The sequence below is a fragment of the Lactuca sativa genome, chromosome 5, assembly GCF_002870075.4.
Source record: "Lactuca sativa cultivar Salinas chromosome 5, Lsat_Salinas_v11, whole genome shotgun sequence".
NCBI lineage: Eukaryota > Viridiplantae > Streptophyta > Magnoliopsida > Asterales > Asteraceae > Lactuca > Lactuca sativa.
This window is the reverse complement of record NC_056627.2, coordinates 340,224,234-340,245,137: the sequence shown is the minus strand read 5'-3', so window position 1 is coordinate 340,245,137 and position 20,904 is coordinate 340,224,234. Positions and strand designations below refer to the sequence as shown.

Sequence of the window (20,904 nt, the reverse complement as noted above, 5' to 3'; positions counted from 1 at the left end):
CATGTTAGATAGGTTATGAACCTTGGAAAAATTATTATTTTGCATGTATTAGACAAACATAGATCCAAGGTTTATTAGGGTTGCATGCACACTTAGGAAGTGTTAGATTGCTCAAAACCCAACAGTGGTATCAGAGTCATGGGTTGTTTTCTGTTATATTGATGCAAATATTTTATTTTCAAAGTTGAAAAAAAAAAAGAAAAAAAAACATGAAGTTTGTCAAATTTTAAGATAATTACTTGTTCTTGTGAAAAACTAATTATTTGTAAAATTTGAATAATTTGCTTTATGAGTTGAATTAGGTCAAATTTAATAAAAGATAAAATGATATGATTATTTTATTAGTTTTAAAAGTTTGATCTAAAGAGTTTTATTTTTTGAAACCTCCATAAGTTATGGATATGAAAAGGTTTTAAAAAAAAATTTGATTCAAAATTTTTATGGAGTTACAAAATTTGGTGTTAATGTTTTAAAGGATTCCATAACTTCAGAATAAGTTATGGATCACCAAAAGTTTTTTGTGTTACCTTGTTTTATGAGTGAATTTAGATTAATGAATAAAATTATGTGATAGTTGGTTTTAATCCAAATTAATCTAAAAGAGGTTCATAAAATGTGTTTATGTAACTTATAAGTCACATTTATGAATCTTAAAACTCATAAAAGTTGTCATAGGTTACAATATGAAGAGTCTTTTTCCTCATTAAATTGTTTTATGACTCCATAACTTGTCCTCAAGTTATGGATGACCAAGAGTCTCTTCATTAAATAATAAATTAAAAAAAGTGTAACCTTAATTAATTCCATAAGTTATAAAATAAAGAAAAGTTAATTCTTTTATTAGTTTAAAGTCTTCCATAACTTGTCCTCAAGTTATGGAACTTGAAGAGTTTTTGGATTAAAACTACTTTAAACACATAAGTTATGGAATTAATTAGTTTTGAATAGTTTCAAAACTTGCCCTCAAGTTTTGGAATTTGAAAAGTTTTCACTTATGAATACTTTAATTCGAAGTTAGCCCTTAGAATTTTAAAGAATTAAAATTCAACACTTATACTATTTATAACATTAATGGTTAATTATTATATATATGTATAAGAACAAGTCGTTTTACCGTTAGTAGGCCTCATTCACGAAGCCGGTCTATGAGGTGGGTATAAGGTTGTTGCCTATAAAATGACAACTTAATGGGTGTCCACTCTCACCCACCGCTTGCTTGACTGGTGGAGGGTCGTTAGCCGAACGGGTAGGACAATGACTTTAAATTCTCATTAAAAGTATAATGATTATTATAAAGTAACTAAATATTTTTATTTAATTCCCAATCTTAGTTACTTTAGGAAAAATGTGAATTTGGTGTTAGCCCATGGAATTCACACTTTGTACCTTACCAAGTCGTTGGTGGAGCGTGTGTGGTTAACCGGCACACTAACTTGGACTAGTAAGGATCACGAAGGGTGACTTAATGTTTGTCATAGATCAATGGAGCGTGTATGGTTAACCGACACATTGATTAGGTGATAATATTAAGGGTACCAAGTGAATTGGTATGGTTATTCACACCTTGTTTTGTGATCCTCGGCATCCCAGTCACAAAATTTGAGAGGGCACACTCGAGATTGAAACATGCCATCGAAAAGTTCAATGAATCTCAAAAGATCTAGGAATTTCAAATCCAATTAAAAACCTAATAAATTATTTCGTTTTTCATGGTGGAAATTGGTGAATCGTCATTCGCCTACCTTCAAATATTTTATAGCTTGGATTACAACATCCCTCTTCCAAATGATAAAATATTGTGTTGGGTCCTAGCCTTAATATTTCATATTGGGTGTTATATTAAGGACTTTGAATCAACTAACTTGATTTTCTCCCATTATAGATGTCTGGTTCAGACAACTATGATCTTCCCAAATCTCTTGAAGATGGTGTCCCTCAACATCATGCTTCACTTCCTCCACCTCCTCCAATTATTCTCCCTCACACACAAGTTCTTGAAAAGTTTAAAGTCACTCAATCCCTATTGGCAAGCATAGTCTATGTGTGCTCACATCTTGGAGATAAAGTCACATATTGACAAGCCGGGAGAGTTGGGTGTCAAAGTCTCGTGAAAGTTGGATGTTCAATCACTTTCTTAGTAACATAGTGAGTCTCTTTGGGACTACTATGAGACAGACTATGACATGACCCTTAATGATGTTATCTATTTGCTTGGTGTTGTGGAATCAGCAATGATTTGGAACACCAGTAAAGCAAATTTGATTAAAAGAACAACTTCCCAAGTCTACATGGACATTGACAATGGTAGCATTGGATATCTAGAAAAGGATTTCTCTTCCCAATGGAAAGGGATCGGCTATAGTCAACTCGGTTGACCAAATAGTAAAGAGAAAGGCTAAGTCTGAGATAGTCTCATGTGCCATTAACAAAGGGTCCATGTGTTTTGTTGCCAAAGAAAGGGGCATTGGTTGCGAAGCTGCCCTATTCACCTGAAAGGTCATAAGGTTGATCAAGTCAAGAGGTTTGACTCTACTTCGGGTAAAGTCCACTGTCTAACTCTATTAAGTTCCTATTTGGAGATTCTTATTACATAATGTGAATGGGTCACATGCTGATGTTTTTAAGAATCAAAGAAAAGATAGGAAGCTTAAAGTAAGTATATGTTGATTCTGATTGCAAAGGTGGATTTCGATCGCATGGTTCGGCAATCAGAATTTTGAGCTGTTGCTTAAGAGTTATAATATATTGCTTATGAATAGATAAAACAAAGGTTTTCATGTGGATTGTAAGGATAAGTTTTTCCGCAAAGTTTTAAAATAAAAGAAAAAAAGGGTTTTAATTTTATTTATTTTGAAAATATCCTTACAATGGCATCTGTGGAAAATTGTTGGTTATATGTTACCAGTAATAGCAATATTGGAATGTGGATTTGATTCTTTCATTTGTGGTAGTGTCTGAATTTACCAAATGAAGAAAGTTTTTCATCACCCAAGTTTCAATTGGACAGAAACTTGGAATCATACAAGTTGTATTGTATGATGAATGAGAATTTTCATCTTTTAAAATTAAGACTAATTCTTTGATCACATGTATATGTGAGTCAATTGAAGGACTAAGGAATTAGGTACACTGGGTGTGCGCTGGTCAAGGTCCACCACAAAGATTGATTTGTCATGATTTACTAAAGATTAGTAAATATGATTATACTTATGAGGTTAAGTATAATTTTGTAACATTGGAAAGGTTACAATGTATGACAGAACAAATGAGAAGAATCAAATTAGGCAGAAAGATAAAAGTTTCTCAAATCTGAAAGGATGGGAGAGTACTTTAGTATCGTATTTCATGATCATCTTAATGATTATGAAACCATATCACAAATTCATACTCTAAGGACGTCTTGGTGCATTGTTATGGCTAAGAAGAGAGGTCATGAATTGTTGGATTGGTTAAAATCAAGAAGATGAATCATACTTCGTTCCAAAACAATTCTTAGAGTCATACTCCAAGATTGTGACCTTGAGTGACATAAAGGAAGATTTATTAACACTAGTCAAATGTAAGAGTAAAATGTTTCCTACTCTTGTACATTTGAGATTGGTAAGTTGTGATGTCTTGGATGAGACAAAGACCAACTAAGACCAATTGTGTGAAGTGTTAGTCTTGATAAGAATCCGCACTATCCCTTGAATATTTGTTTTGTCAAGGAATGGTTCTTGACTGGGGAAACTTATATGTCAAGGGGACAGTGGGAGCCTTAAAGATCTTGAAAAAGTTTCAAGATTTAATCAAGAGTAAAACCTGTAATTTATCACTAGCACACGACTTAAGGTTTGCAACCTATCGTGTTGACATAATTCTTATTTCTGTACCTACTTCAAATAAGTTGAATTTGCATGTGAGTTATCAGAGTTCAACTTGGAAGCATTGGTGGGCCTTGTGCTACCAAAGTGACAAGAAACTAAGACTGAACAAGTTTAATCCATGTAAGGATGAATTTGTCACTAACCTTATCTTGTGATTATGGTTTTGACAGATTAACAAGGATAGGAACTCATACACCATAAAATCTAAGTGTCATAAGGTTTCTCTCCGATTCATGAGAATGATGGCGAGGAAACGCTTTCACTAAGTAGATTTTACGTAGATATCAATTGTGTTATTTGCATTTTCAAAAGTCGTTAGTGGAGCGCGTGTGGTTAACCGGCACACTAACATGGACTTGTGAGAAATGGCAAATGCCTAAGCAATTGAGACTATGATTACGACATCCCTTTTCATAGTCCTGAAAATTGTTTAGACACACATGTGAGCTATCTAAGAAAGGGTGTATGAATCTAAATTTCAGAAGTCCAGCAGATTTCTGGAAATATGTCAGAGCTAGTGGGAGCATAAGTGTTATGCTAACAATCATCATGTTAGTGGGAGCATGATAATTGTGATTACTATTATTGCAAGCTAGCAATGTTAATTATAGAAAACAAAGTTTCAATTCGTGAAGTTGCAGGGGTTGAAAAGTTGTTTTGCTATAATTAAGGGAGAGGAAATTACACTTCGTTTCAACTCTAAAGCTTAGATTGAGATTTTAATCATCTTTAGTCAAGAATATATACATATATATGAATTTTATGTTGGAATGGTTCAACTTGAAGAAATTCTATATATATTGCGTTTTCAAAATTCGATTATGATTACGGCATCCCTCTTCATAGTTAAATTTTGAAAACATGGCAAATAAAAAATATTGTAGCAAAAGACTTGTCTAGTATCATGTCTTTATGTCAAACATCATGAATCGTGTCCCATATGCTTCGGATATAGGATCGATTGCATGTGCTATAATATTCATCTTTTCTAAATTTTCCAAATGCTTAAGGCATTGAGAAGGGAAAAGTCTAGAACTAGATATGACTAAAGTGATTAAGCAATTGTCGAGGACAATCTGAGGTTCGCCAAAGATTGGTTGCTCAGAGAAAGTTGGAAGTATGATGTAAGTTGTCGGAAAGGACCATATTGACATATTCTGAAAAGAAGTCACTCTTGTTCGGAAGTGATAGTCAAAATGGGACTATGGAAATGTCTCCATAGATGGAAGTTATTCAATCTATGTAAGATTAGAAAACCTTAATGCAAGAAGGATGTTCAAAGCAATGTACTTTGAATATGAGACTTCCGTTCCATAGAAGTTGACCTTCTTTGGAATACTCTGTAATGACTGGTGACATGGTTTTGGTGACTTTGTGCATAATCATTACAAGAGGAACATTGCATAAAAGTTTAAAATCTATCAGTTTTTTGGTAAATGATAGGAATCGAGGATTCTCACATTTACAATAAGGATTTGGGATTGTGAAATGAGTATCATTGGAATCATGTTCAATTGATCTACATCACAATGTAAGGATCATAGACAAACATAGTGTGCATACTTGGAGTATGGCATAACTATTGTTTTAGAAAAACAAAGTGTACATGCTAGGAGCATGGGACGACTGTTGTTTTTATTCAAGTCTTAAGTTGATTGTTTGAAACATTATACAATGAATAATGTGTAATCAATATGGTGATAAATAAAAGGTGGTTCTATTTATATTCAAAAGGGTTCTGAGACCATATTGGATTCGATTATTATTGTGTTTCACTTTGCATGTGTTGACTTCCAAAATAACTAGGTTATTCTTTCCGAATGACTAAGTTATTTAAACACTCCACAGTCGTTCATATGTTGGAAGTAGGTATGAATCAAGACTGTCATGAATCGAGTTTGTAGATGGCTAAATGGGTTTAGTCATAGCAATGGTTGCTACAACATTCATGAGTGCTCATAAGTTATGAGTATTGGAATAAACCCACGCTCACTTGTATCACTTCATGGAATTTATCTCGAGTGATCGTGACACGGTAATATCATATAAATCTTCAAGCCTAGAGATATGAGTTGTTACCTATGAGTTGGTTGTGCATTGATTGCACGTAAACGCATTAGTAACTTGATGTTATAAAACGTGCCTTTGTGTACAATTCAACAAGTAGTAGAACAAGCATATGAGTCGAAGTTTATCTGTTCCTTCCAGAAATAGAAGCGATATCTGGGCCCCTCGATGATTTTGTTGTGACCTATGTACCGGCTGGTCAGAACTAAAATTGATGTGTTCGATTAAGTTCTTTGTCAAAGAAATCGAAAATCGGGAAACAAACTGCTGGACAATAAGTACGACATTGTTCCATGTATTTGTCCGGCTGATATCATGAGAACAGAGGATTATATGATCACTTATCTAAAATGGCGCTTCATAGTTCAACAGAGTTTTCGAGAGCTACGATTGCTGGTTGGTTCCTGAAGTAACATACGCAAATATGGTTATTATACTTATCCAAGTGGGAGTCTGCTGGATAAGGTGTCTAAGTCCATAACTTATTTGGTATATACTTGACCCGACCCGGCATGGTCCATTTGGGTTGCATTTCATCCAAACTATTTATGGATAATTTTATGAGAGTTATACACATATGTTTATTAATATATTATAAGTTAGAATATATTAATATGAAGTCATGTTATTTAATTAGTCTTAGTCTTAAATTAATTATGAATTAATTTAGAGATTAAAAGGAAGACTAATTAAATTGTGGGCTATTGTATTGTTTTATATGGTGTGGGCTAACACTCATTTGTTAATGGGCTAGGCTTATATGGAAGTCCATGGATGATCCATGGAGCTTTTAACCCATGGATCCTTGGAAAGGAAAAGACATGGGTTATTAGGTTTTCACCCTAACCATGTACACTATATAAGCATGCTTATGTTGCATGAAATGGCCCCTAAGGGAAACTAGTGAACTAGTGTGTGTGTGCTTGTGTGTGGCCGAAAATACAAGTGTGTATTCTCTTTCAAAGTTTTCCAAGAGTTTGTGGTGTTTTGTGATTCCATTTGAGGCATTCACACTAGTGGTGCTTGGCCCTCAAACTCCTTAGGAATCAAACTCATCATCAAAAGGTATGTAATCTCATCTAATTCTTTTATGTTTAAAAGCACCCCATGCCATGTTAGATAGGTTATGAACCTTGGAAAAATTATTATTTTGCATGTATTAGACAAACATAGATCCAAGGTTTATTAGGGTTGCATGCACACTTAGGAAGTGTTAGATTGCTCAAAACCCAACAGTTGAGTGACCTCAAATTACCACACCGTTGTTTTATATTGTGATATGTTAGAACAACATGCTAGACTGCTAGTGATAGGCTAGGAATCTTTAGGAATTGCATGATAGAATTGTCTGATTATATGATGTCTGATAGTCTGGGGTTCTTCCTTATATGAAATTGAAATCATTACTTTAGTTGCTTCGTGTATGCATCATAGTTGTTCATGATTAAGATTCTATAGTCTGTGAATGTTTGGTTTGGCCTTATTTCATGTTCTTATTTGATGAATAGCTTAGGTTACGATCAGATATTCGAATGTCTATAGGATCCAATGTTATGTATGGCTAGCATACACGAGTGTTGCAGGGTTGGTGGAAGTTTCATGAGTGGGTGCAGTGTATAGCGGGTCAGCTCGAGGAATAATTAGCCACTCTGGGGAGAGTGAGAGAAGGGCGAATGTGCACCCGTGGTGCATGGAGTTTTCGAGGATTTTGTATGAGGATCTGTCTGATTTTATTGCGTTTTAGTGCCAATCGGCTTCTCTAATCAGATGTTGCTTACTTTGTGCTTAGTGAGACCCTTGTTGATAAGAGTTAACCATCAAATGAATACAATAAAATTACATGCTATGAAGGTTAAATAATCTTTTAATGAAGGACTCAAACATATTGCGCAATTCTTGTTTGAGTCCAACCATTGTAGGGCTGAGCCCTTTAGTTGAAGGATTATTTAAGCTTGGTTGCATGAAATTATGTTCGTGAAGTGATTAGATGGAGTTGGTAGGGGTTCTTCAACAGTTGATGGCAGAGGGGGTGTGGATGAAATCCTAGGAGAGCCTAGAAAGTATTTTAGTGCGGTTGTTTCGCTGTAGAGTGAGTATTGAGAGTATTTTCATGACTAGGACTTAAAAGACCCGATCTAATTCTTGAGGAAAGTATGGATAGGTGTGGAAGATAGTATTGGGCCCATACTACTGGAAGCACAGGATCCATACTCGAATCAAAGAAGGGTTCGGGGATTCTAAGGGTCGGTCGGGGAAGATAGCATGGTTGGATACCATGATTTGCAACAGTGTTTATGTTCCTGTCAATCTTTTGGTTGTGGTTACCCAGGCATGCGGATGGACTTGGTAAGAATTTTGAGCCCCATTGGTGTTATTAAATTGAGTTGTTTAGTGTAGACCTAGTGAGCTTTGGTTTGAGGCCTCGTAGGTTCTGCTCGAGGCCGAGTATTTGAGTCGCGAGAATCAAGAAGGGGATGATGATTATGATCAGCTTGGGTTTTTCACTAGGAAGTGGGATGGTTTATTGATGGATTGGAATTTCATTATCTATGGCAAGGGTTATGCCCTCTCAGTTTTTTCGAGTTCAGAGAAGGAGTGAGCAGACTCGTAATTCCCAGAGTTAGGAAGGGCAGTACCTGCTTAAGCTGGTTTGAGTTATGATTTGGTTCCAACGCCATTGGGTGATAGTACGAGCCCTAAGTGGGGGAGAACTGGGATCTTGGGTTTAGTATTTTAGCCGTTGATGGATTTTCCAGTTCATTGTTAGGATTGTTGTTTTCAGATTAGTTGGGCAGATGTTGATCGGTAGATCTTTTCCAGAAGCGGGTATGTTCAGTTCCATGTGAGTCTTATTTCTCTGGATTAAGTGTCAATGTGTCCTTGACCATTGGTCGTGTGGTTCATCATTCAGTGGAGGTTCTCTCGAAAGTTTAATTGTGTCAGCCAGAATTCAGTGGTCGGACCAATCTGTCATCAACTTAAGTATGTTCTATGTTCCTTTGGTTTTCAGGTATGTTTACCCTCAATGGTGGGGTGGGAACTTGGTTCATAGCAGACTCAGGTTTTGGGCAACCTTCGGGATCACCTTGGAAGTCTTTTCGAGCTAGTTGCGTAGTGGTGGAATCCGTTCAGTCTCAATCAAGTATGGGATCTTGTTTTGACTAATCGTGAGGATGTTTTTTGTTATTGATCGAGGTCTTATTTCGATTATCTCCGGTATTTCTTCCCTCTGTGGATGAGATTATGGGTTTGGTGGTATTTCATGTGAGCTGGGCAAGATAGCATTGGATCCCTTGCTTCGAATTATGTGCATGGTTCTTTTAGGTTATAGCCTTCGACTTGGACCAAGAGTGTAACTGTTATCCTATTCTCGGGTCGTATGCGACCATGTTTTCGTAAGGTTTTGCTTTGATAGTAGCATTGTTGTGCTCAGTTGGCAATGTGAAGGAGTTGATTAGGTCCCTTCAAGGCAATGGAATGGGGTAAGTAACTTTAGGCCCAGAGCGTTGGGCGAATGATGCGATGACGACAAGGCCGTCGTGATATCGGGAGCATTCCAGACATGAGCTGGGGGCCTAGTGAAGAATTCAAGAGCTCCAAGTATTGGTATCTTAAAGTTGTAATTCTCTAGTTTATGTATGCTTGGGAAGCTTTGCAAAAATACTTTGAGGTTAAGTGAGATTTCTGCGGATGGATTCGGAGGGTTGCATAAAATGAGCATTGTTCGAAAGAAGTGGGCGAGTCTTTATGAAGATTGTGAGTATTTAAAGTATGGGGGTACTTTAGGAAAATTTTAGACACAAATGCATGCGTTGAGGTCTTGGCATAATGGCTGAGCTGGAATCGAATTGTTCTATGTGATGTTAGTAATAAAGGGTTAAGTTTAAATTTGCTTGAGGGCAAGCAAAGCCCAAGTGTGGGGTATTTTGATATTGTCGTATTTATACCTATTTTTAGGCAATATTTAAGTACATTTTTATTAATAAGTTGATAATATGTTTAGAATAATGATACTTATGACTTTAAATTGTTATTTTCAGTCAATTAGAAGAATTTTCGAAGAGAGGGACCAAAAGCGACAATCTATAGAACATGGGAGACTTGGAACACAAGAGATGAAGAAATCCACGGAAATTACTAAAACCACGATGTGGCATGGATATCCACGACGTGGCATGAGTATTCTAGAAGATAAAGATCGCGTGAAGAAAGAGTCCTTGCCCGATACGGATAACTTGGGGATCACGACGTGGCGCGGGATTTTTAAGGATATTTAAGCACTCTTGGTCATTACAAATTAGAGAGACTTTTGGCTAGAGAAAGGGATTCCAAAAGGCGATTTTGAGCAGAAGAAAAGTCCTGGAAAAAGGTTTCAACACCAAAAGAGTGAAGGTCCATAATTTAGTTTACTTATTTGTTACTTAGGAACATGTTTCATTATACTTTGATTTGTGTTAGTGTGTTAGTTGCTATTATGAGCAGCTGAATCTAGCTACTCTTGTTTAGCTAGATGAAGCTTCCAACTTATGAATAGCTTAATTTTTACGGATTTATTTAGTTGGTAAATTGTTTGTGTTTGATTTATAGTTACCTAGCATGCTTGTGTTTGTTTATCTAGTTGCTTAATTTCATGTTCTATGTAGCTTAGTGACCATTAACTGCATGAACTTGTTTACCTAATGATTTAGTGAACATTAAATTGTTAGAGCTAGGATTGACCAATCTTAGTTAGTAATTAGAGTAAATAAACTTAGTTGTGCTAGAGAACATGGATTGTGACTATAATTGCGTTTACATAATAAATCTTACATAGCATATTCATATTCATAATTGGTTCTGTGTTTAATTGTGTGTGACCATACATAGTTTGACATGAATTAATTAATTATTGGTAAAGTTAGACTTAAATTACTAATACAATTACAACCAACTTGATAATCCATAACTATTAGCTAGCCATAAGGACGAAGTGGATTCGAACTAGACAAGAGTGTTTTTACTTAATTGATTGAATTTGAGTTAAGTTCGTCTGATCTTGTAAAATCAGATAAAACCCTTTCTAAACTTGTTAATAATTAGGTTAATTTGATAGCAAGTAGATTAATTAGTAACACTGTTCCCTATGATCGACACCCGACTTACCCAAGCTATACTATAATCTGACTAGGTACACTGCCTATAAGTGCTTAGTTAGTTTAAGTTTGTTAGGTTATAAATATTAAAATTAGTGGGTACTTTCGTGCACATCAGTGATCTTGTTCTAGTCATGAGTGGCTAGAACCCTAGTTTCTCCAACTTCATGTCTTGACTTTTTAGTTGTAATTTCAATCATGTAATTTGATGCTTGCTTCCAATTCCTACCTAGTGAATTTGATTTTGTTTTAATTGAATTTTGATATTAGTTATGATTCTTATTGGCCATTTGAATTAGGTTTAGGTCATTCAAGTTATATAATTGCAAAATCCGTAATTGTTTTGTGAATTGGACTAAGTAACAAACACTAAATTTATTGCCATTGAATGAATTTACTGTAAATCTTATTCACATACTCTTACGCTCCCGAGCTTGTGAGGAGTATTGGGTGTTATTGGGAACATTCACACAAATCTTATTGCAACCTTTTGATTTCTATCTAAGAGCTTGTTTAGACTTAAATTAGAAGGTTAGGTTATTTTCAAAGAGCTTGTTTTGAATTTGACAACTTGGTGAAAGGGAAGTGTTAGAGCTTGTTAACACTTTCAAGTACCAACTTAGGTGGAGTTAAGTAGATATCATTTCATCCTTGGAATCACATTGTTAAATTGTCTTGCATAGAGTTGGAGTTCTCAGAAATCCTGAATATGTTTCATTTAATTGATCATTTACTTATTGCTTTATCCTCTTGCTTAAATCATTGCATACCAACCCCCCAATTATGTGACTATTATTGTACCTTCTGCAAAAAGGTATAAACATTTGTTTCGTGTCTCTGTGGATCGACCTTGCTTACCTTGTAGTACATTTTTAGTGCAAATTAGTAGTGTTTTTGGAGTCATTGTGTACCCCTTTATTTGTTAGGTTTGACACGCCTAACAAAGTTCTTTATAAATGTCTTGAGTAGATACCCAGGTAGGGGTACACCTGAGCCGATAAGGGGTTGGATGTGACACAAATTTTTTTTTGGTTTGAACATCTTTGCACGCCAAGGGTTATTAAGGTTTTAGTTCATCATATGCTTTGGTTTTGCGTGAAGTTCACGATCGATATGTTTTGAGGATCATTTCTGCATGTTTCTGGTTGTGTCTACTGTCAGGGACTAGGGTAGATTTATGATTGGATGCTCATCAGTTTTAGGGAAGGGTCTACAAGAAGATAATATGAGTCGCCATTTCTGAGAAGGCTTTTGGTGGAAACTTGTAACATAGCACGTATCACAATATTGTCCGCTTTGGGCCACTCGGCACGAGGACTTCCCAGGGGGTCACCCATCCTGGTACTACTCCCGCCCGAGCACGCTTAACTGCAGAGTTCTTATGGGATCTGCTGCCCTCACGGCTTTAAAACGCGTTGTGATAGGGAAGGTATCCACACCCCTTATAAGGAATGCTTAGTTCTCCTTCCCAGCCGATGTGAGATCAGATCTAACCCACTTTCACCTCCCATTATAGGGTTCGACGTCCCCGTCGAACACATCGACCCGTGCCCTGGCTTTCCACACTTGTAGCACGTGGCCACTACCTCACATTTCCCATGATGCTTCTTCTTATATTTTTCGCACCATTTCGCTTCACCTCCTCCACTTCCTCTCGAACCAGATTTCGAGAATTTGCTTTTCTTGCTGGACCCTGAAGGTCCGTCAAATTTCCTATTTTCACCAACTTCTATCCTTTCCAGACCCTTTTCCTTCTGCTGGGCCTCCACATTCTTAGCTGCACGAACAGCCGTTTTCAGAGTAGTTGCCATCTTGACTGTCGGACCAAAGTCGGTAGGCAGTCCATTAGCAAACCTCTCAATCTTGGAGAGTTCTGTTGGCACTAGGTACGGAAATAACTTCATTTTCTCAGTGAATGCAGTAGCATAGTCATCTATGCTCATCCTCCCCTTCTTTAAGTTTTGGAACTCACTGTTCAGATCAATCAGATCTATCTCTGAACAATATTGCACCCTTAACTGTTCCAAGAACTCCTCCCATGACATTTTCAGGGCTTCTCCTCGTGGCATAGTATCTGCCAACAACTTCCACCAACTTAAGACTCCAGTCTTCAGTTGTCTGACTGCAAAGACAGTCTTCTGTTTGTTGCTACAGTCGCAACTTTCAAATACCATCTCCATTTCGGAGATCCAGTCCATTATCTCAACAGGCTTTGGGCTCCCAGAAAGACTTGGCGGCTTGGCGCCCAAGAAGTTCTTGTACATTCGCCCATCCTTGTTGTTTCTCCTTTCCGGATCGGTCCTTCGTTCTCCTTGACTCCCAACTTGACTCATAATGCGACTATTGTTCCCTTCCTCCGATTGCTCGGGAATCAATTCGGGTTCCTCAATAGGTATGATAGGTTCGTCCCTATTATCATGCAACATCTATCGCATCTCATCCCTTTGTTCGGCTAGCATAGCCCGAATCATGGCTTGCACCCCAGCCATTGTTATTGGTTCTGGTGCTGCTGCTACAACAGGTATTTGCTCAATCACTGGCGGTTGATTCCTGTTTTCATCCGCGTTTCCAACGCCACTCCTTGTTCTCACCATTTTTATCTACACACCGAATAAGGTGAAATTTAGATCTTTATTCACGATAGATATTCAAATCATCCTTATTACTCCAAAACGTTTACATGCTAGTTCTAATACCGTAGACATACGCTTAGAATCCTACACACATAAGGTTTCCAAATCCGGTCGGCAACAGACCGTAGATCCGAACAATTAATATCATATATGGCAACATATAACATTTAGCACATAAAAGCATTTTAGGCAACTTTCCTAAAATAAACTAGTGCTCGTGTCTAAAATCCAACAGACACACATCTCAAAATTCCACTTAGCATTCTAAGTTTAAGTCTAAAAATCCTACAAATTCCTAGTTCGCTTAAACTAATGCTCTGATACCAACTGTGACATCCCCAAAATCACGGCCAGAAAAAGACCGATTTCATTTATGCTTTTTAAAATAATTTCAGAGTAAATCCTTTTGATTTAAAAGTGTTGCGGAATTTGTTCCCAAAACAAAACATGATAAAATAATATTTATCAAAGCATTTCATCAAGAGATGCATTTTCATTATATAGTCAAAACTCGAGATGTCATGTTCCGATACAGACCATAAAGCATAAACGATAACATTACAAGTCATTCAACAAATATATCCATATACAGTCTGATCCCACATCGGCTGGGAAGGAGAACTAAACACTCCTTATAAGGGGTGTGGATACCTTCCCTATCACAACGCGTTTTAAAGCTGTGAAGGCAGCAGATCCCATTAGAACTCTGCAGTTAAGCGTGCTCGGGCGGGAGTAGTACCAGGATGGGTGACCCCCTGGGAAGTCCTCGTGCCGAGTGGCCCAAAGCGGACAATATTGTGATACGTGCCAAAGGGGGATGTTAAAAATGGTATCAAAGCTAGGGCACGGGTCGATGTGTTCGACGGGGACGTCGAACCCTATAATGGGGAGTGAAAGTGGGTTACATCTGATCCAACATCGGCTGGGAAGGAGAACTAAGCATTCCTTATAAGGGGTGTGAATACCTTCCCTATCACAACGCGTTTTAAAGCTGTGAGGGCAGCAGATCCCATAAGAACACTACAGTTAAGCGCGCTCGGGCGGGAGTAGTACCAGGATGGGTGACCCCCTGGGAAGTCCTTGTGCCGAGTGACCCAAAGCGGACAATATTGTGATACGTGCCAGAGGAGGATGTTGCAAAACTCGCATTGGGAATTGCTAGTGTATCCATGCAAGTTTTGTATTAAGAGAGATGTGGGCTAAGAAATCTATATGTCAAAAGCATCAGTCGAAGGGTTTAGGATTTAGCTAATATGTATGTGCTCTGGGATGGCTCTACCTATGTGAAGGTCGGGCAAGTGATGAGGCCTCAGAATTATAGTAGCAGTGTATCGGAGCGTCAGTTAAGGAAATCAATATCTTGTATCTCATTATGTTCATGAAATTGTTATCATCAGGAATTAAATAGATAGCTGATGGATAAGTGTCATGGGTTTAGCATTAATTCAGTATGGGCGGTTTGTCAGGGAGTCAGACCAATTCAAGACTTCAAGTTTAGAAAATGTAGGTTGAGTTTCTGCATGGGATTGTGGATTCATTTTCTTCGGGTGGAAGTTCTGTTGGGTTCAGTTGCCTTAGGAAGGTAATGGTATGTTCAAGGTTGTGGTTGTGTCCCTCAGGCTGTCGGACATGCCGGGGATGGTAAGGACTGATTTCGAGGATGAAATACAATTTAAATGGAGGAGAGTTGTTACGCCATGTCCCGAATCGTTCCCTTTTGGGTGCGAGTGATGTAATTTAGATGATCTGGGTGTTCGGTTGTGTTTTTGAGCCAAAGGGTATTTTGGTAATATGTCGGCTCGGGATTTTATGGGAATTGGATGTTTGTTCGGGAAATTGTAAGGCAAGTATGAGTTGATTAAAGGGTAGATCTTCTTATGACCTTTTCATGGATATAAGGATCGTCGAAATTAGATTTATAGCGAAAAAGTTATGGTGATGTGCACAAATGTACCTATTAGTTTTAAATTTATAAACCTAACTAATTAAACTAACTATTTACCTATAGGCAGTGTACCTAGTCAGATTATAGAAAAGCTTGGTAAGTCGGGTGTCGATCACATAAAGCGAATTCTATTAAATAAAATAACTACTAATAGCTAAACTAAATAAAACAAGTAAATTTGGGGTTTTTACTAATAAGCAAACAATTAAGCAAACAATTAAACAAGCAAAGAAAACAATTTTTTACTTCAAGATTAAAGAGAACTTCCATTAGTTCTGAATCCATTTTCTCTTATGGTTGATTTATACTAGAAAATTTATGTTGGCTTCCAGTTTATTAAATAGATATATCAATTTATGAATTGTCATGCAATGGTCAAACATAGGTGAAACACACAACTGATAATAATATAGATTGGACTATGAATGATGAAATCGAGAATTACTAATCTGTGGTCAAGACAATAATTCAAGCACTTAACATGGATAATTAATGCTCTCTAACACAATCAAAGCTATCAACTTTATTTACTTAACTCTATGATTTGGTCAATTACAAGATCTAATTATTTAATGGTCATAAACAACAAGAACCAAGTTAATGCAGCAATAATGTTCATCTACTACACATAACTTGAATGGAAGGCAATAAAAGCTAAAACTTTAACATGATAGGTTTATAATTCATCAGACACAAGAAAAGACAAATAAATTGTCATAGAAGCATAAAATCAACACATAGGGTCGAGGTTCATCATCCCTAACAAAAGTTTGGGGTGATTAGTCCATAACTAAGATAGAAACACACAAAGAATCAATTCAAATAAACTAGACATGATAATAACTAGCAAACCGGAAAAATCAATGATGTTTTCTTCTAGATCTCTTCAACTCTTGAGCTCCAAATGACTTTTTCTCTTCCAAGGGTTTTCCAGAGGGTTTTTGTCCCAATACTTCTCCGCAAAGTCGGCTGGAAGTCCCCATATTCGACCTAATGTTTGGATATATATATATATATATATATATATATATATATATATGTATGTATACACACTTGCCTAAAATCAGACCAACACGGCCTATTACATGGCCAACATGGCGTGTTTATCATTAAAATTCCGTATTCCCCAAGTCAGCGCCAAGAATTGCGAAGCTTCTCTTCAACACGGCGTCTGTGTGATAAACGCGGCATGTTCGTTTGGAATCAAAATTTTCTCAAAACAAGAAAGTCGTCCGAAATTGTGTCTAGTTTTAAGAACATTTTGAATCTCTTCAATCGGATTTACGAGTCATGAGATATGACCAAAACACTTACGATGGGTCAAGCTGTCCAGCAACATCCTTCTTTGTATTCTTTTTGGTTTATCTCCCATTTTCTTGATTCCAGCTTCTCGTATGCTTCCTTTTGAGGAAGTAGTAAGAATTTTACTGAAGTGGAGAGCCCCAACATTCAAATAAAAACATATTCCAGGGGTCAGGTCGAGCCAAAGACTTGAAACAAGGGTGACTAACCGAGAGGCAACTCGGGAGTATTTTATTTCCATTTTTCTTTCATGTACTTTATTTTCTTTATGTTGCAATGTTCTTGAGTCTTATTTAGAGTTATGTACACCCATTTTCATATCTAAAGGATCGAGAAGGAGTCATAATATAAAAGGTTGAAAAGCATGTTTTTTTCAAAAACAAATGGGCAAAAGTTAAAAACGCATGGGCTGAAATCACCCCGTGCATAGGCGATGCAACTCTCAAATTTTTCAAAAAAAATGCATGAGGCATGCTTGAAACGCACGGCCTATTGTTTAAAATGCATGGGATAGGTCAAAAACTCACGACCATTTACAAAAAAACGCATGGTCTCAACTTGAAAGCTCACGGTCACTGGATGGGTCGTTCTTAAGCATTAAAACTTCTAATTTTTCTAGAAAAACTCACGGCCATTGTTGAAAACGTATGGCCTTAGCCAAACTGTATGTTTCTAGTGCTGATAAAAAAAGATGATTTTTTTCTTCGTTCTCATTGTCGCACAACTCTCTTGATCGTGCGTTCCCCTCTCCAATTCTCTTCATCGTCGGCTCCTCCTAAACCCTAACAAAAGTTTTGATTTTTTTTATTAATATGAGATTCAAGCTCCAAGGTATGTTGTTTTAAGTTCGTAACTCCATCTTCTTCTTCATCTATGTCGAATTCCTCCATGGAAGTGTAAAAATTGGATTTTCACATCCAAACCTTAGTTTTTGCTTTGTAAATTTTGACTTTATTCTTGTATCTTGTTTCAAAATTCTTGTGTAGATTTTAAAGAGCAAGCTTAGGGAGGTGTTTTGGAAGGAATATTGGAAGCTTTCACCTCCATTTGTGCATTCCACCATTGATGAGTTCAATCTTTTCTTAAGGTTGAAGATGAAGTGAAAAAGTCAAACACGCATCACCAATTCAAGCATTTGATTGGTACATTCCTTCAATATTTGTTCATATGTTCTATATAGTTATACATTTGTGTCTTAGTAGGTTTCCCTACCCTCTCTGAGCATCGATGACGATGCTTAATCTTAAGCTTAGGGAGGGGTCTTTGTATATTAGGTTCTAATTTCCTCATGCATTTCATCAAAAACAATTCAAAAAAATCCAAAAAGATTCTTGTTTTCAACTTATTCTTAGTTTGCATTTCATTCAAAAAAATATTCTAAAATTCTAAAAAAGATTTTTTATTGTCATCTTTTTGCATGTTCAAAAAAATATTCAACCCAAGATAACCCTTCTAAAAACAGTCAAGTTGGTATGTGAGTCATATGCCTTGATGTTAGACTTGCTCGGTTTTCAATACAAATTTAAAAATCAATCTAATCGCACACGAACACGTCTCCTGAAGCTACTCGTGTAAAACAGAAAATGAAGAGGTTGTCAACACCGAATCATAATAACAAGTATAGGTTAGCCTTTGGAACGTACGACCAATCTTATGATTCGTTATTGCTCAGTCGAACCTAAATTCCAAATCAAGAGAATCATAAATAAAAAGGAATATAAAATTTCAGTGACCTGAACCTTCCAGCACTCTAAAAACTCATTTATGTCTATTCTCTTTTAAGTATCGTGCTTGGGGACACAATTTCTAACTATACTTATGGGTTCTTGTGTGTTTACATTAGCCCCCCGAAAAATGTTTTAGAAGTCCCTCATGGTAATAGACTATGAGATGTCCCAATAATAGAAAAAGTCAAGGATAAAAATATAGAGAATTAAGCCAAAAAAACAAAACAAAAAAAGTAACGAGTCAATAAGTGGACAATTCCAAAAATTGTCAATAAGTGAACAATTCCACAGTATCGAGTCAATAAATGGATAACTCTACAGCAACTTGAGTTGCATAAATAAATACAATTAGAAAAATTTGGCTGCCAAAAAATCTCATTGGACTTGGACTTGAACTTATGACATTGGAACTGATTCTTAACTACTTTGACTAGTGTAAGTGGTATGAAACATGTAACCAATCTGGGTAAATTCTAGAGAATTTTTACAAAAGATTTTTTAGAAAAAGATTGTTGATAGTCAACAAATAGTTGGATTCGGTCGTTGTCATGTTTTGCAAAATGAAGATGATTGAGCGTATTTTTCATCACCTATGTTTTCACGAGAATAAGACGATAATTTGTTCCATGTGCTAACTTAATATCAGTAAAAGTGAACAAGTATTGTAACTTTTGATTTTGTTGTGTTTTTTTAGGGAGTGGCTAAAAGTCTTGTTTTTAATGTTATATATCTTTGTGGGGTTAACGCCACATTATCTCAAGGCATCGATGGGTACATATTTGACTGTGTAACAAGGCTTGTAGGCGAGCGCCAGGAGAGCACCAGGCAAGGCCGGCGCGCTAAAGCTATCTGGGTCATGTTAACGCTAATGGATCTGACGTCAACATATATATATATATATATATATATATATATATATATATATGTAGGTGTGTGTGTGTGTGTATATATATATATATATAATCTTTGAAGATTTCTTAATCTTTTTGTACATATGTTTTTTTTCATTGGTTTTTCTTTTATTCCATTCATTCACTCTTAAGTTCTTTTCATTCTTTTCATCTTAGTATCTTTTTAATCACCTGTCGTCTTCTCTAGGGTGATTCTTCATTTTCTTCTTTCTTGAGGATAAAAAATGTCTAAGCTTGAGGAGGTTTGATAGGTGCATTTTATGCACCTATTTTGCACGTCTATTTCTATCTTTTCATTGTATTTTACTTCATAATTCTTGCATTTAGTTAATTATTTAGGCACTTTCATGTTTTATTTGGAATGCATGCTATTTCGCTATTTTTGATTAATTTAGTAGGCATTATGGAGCTTGGAGCATTGGAACTATGGAGGCGAGCTTGGAGCTTGGAACCTGGAGCATTGGAGCATGAGAGAAGATGGACTGGTCATCCCATGGAAGAAAACATGAAGACATAACTCGAGTCGTTGCATATCATCATAGCAAAGGACTACATCTGAAACACGAGTCGTGTCTGTAACAGCCCAAAATCTCAAGTATTGTTAAATTGCATTTTGGGGTGTTTTAAAGGGGAGACTCGGCGAGTTGGAGCCAGACTCGCCGAGTAGGGTCGCAAATTTGGTCGCGGGTTCGCGACTGGACTCGACGAGTCCAGGTGTGGACTCGGCGAGTCGACGCTGTTCAGCAGAAACCCTAGCCGTTTTGTATTGGGTCGTATTTAAGGGTTGTATGTCGTCATTTCACGTCTTTTGGCCGATTGTGGAGAACCCTAGACGACTGTGGCATTTGGAGCAAAACTTGAAGGCCATTATTGACTTTGAAGGAATTGTGGTGCAAGAAGAGGAAGGGTTTTGGTCAAAGGAAGAGCAAGGAGGTCGAGTTCTGAGGTTTGGGGACACAGAGAGTATGTTTTCAGGTAAGGTTTCGGATCATTCCTGTTATTTTGATATGTACACGAATTTAGGGTTTATGAAACCCATTTGGAGATTTGATGGATTATTATGTTGTTATACAAAGGTTTCTACCCTAGTAATAGGATGATTAGAGGTCCAGAAGTCCCATGAGTGTGTATCTCGGGAAAAACGTATCTCAGGAAGCAGTTGGATCGACTGCATGGCGTGGACTCGCCGAGTCGGATGATCAGACTCGGCGAGTAGCTTGAAGATTCACTGGGACTCGCCGAGTTGTTCTTCAGACTCGGCGAGTGGAGTCGGGGTGGCCCCGCGATTCTTCCAGGAGTGACTCGTCGAGTCAAAGAGGAT

General features: G+C 36.9%; 1 pseudogene; it reads left to right on the top strand.

Moving 5' to 3' along the window:
• The first annotated feature begins 14,360 nt into the window (after positions 1-14,360).
• Positions 14,361-14,478, top strand: LOC111907288 (5S ribosomal RNA; annotated as a pseudogene).
• Positions 14,479-20,904: the final 6,426 nt, after the last annotated feature.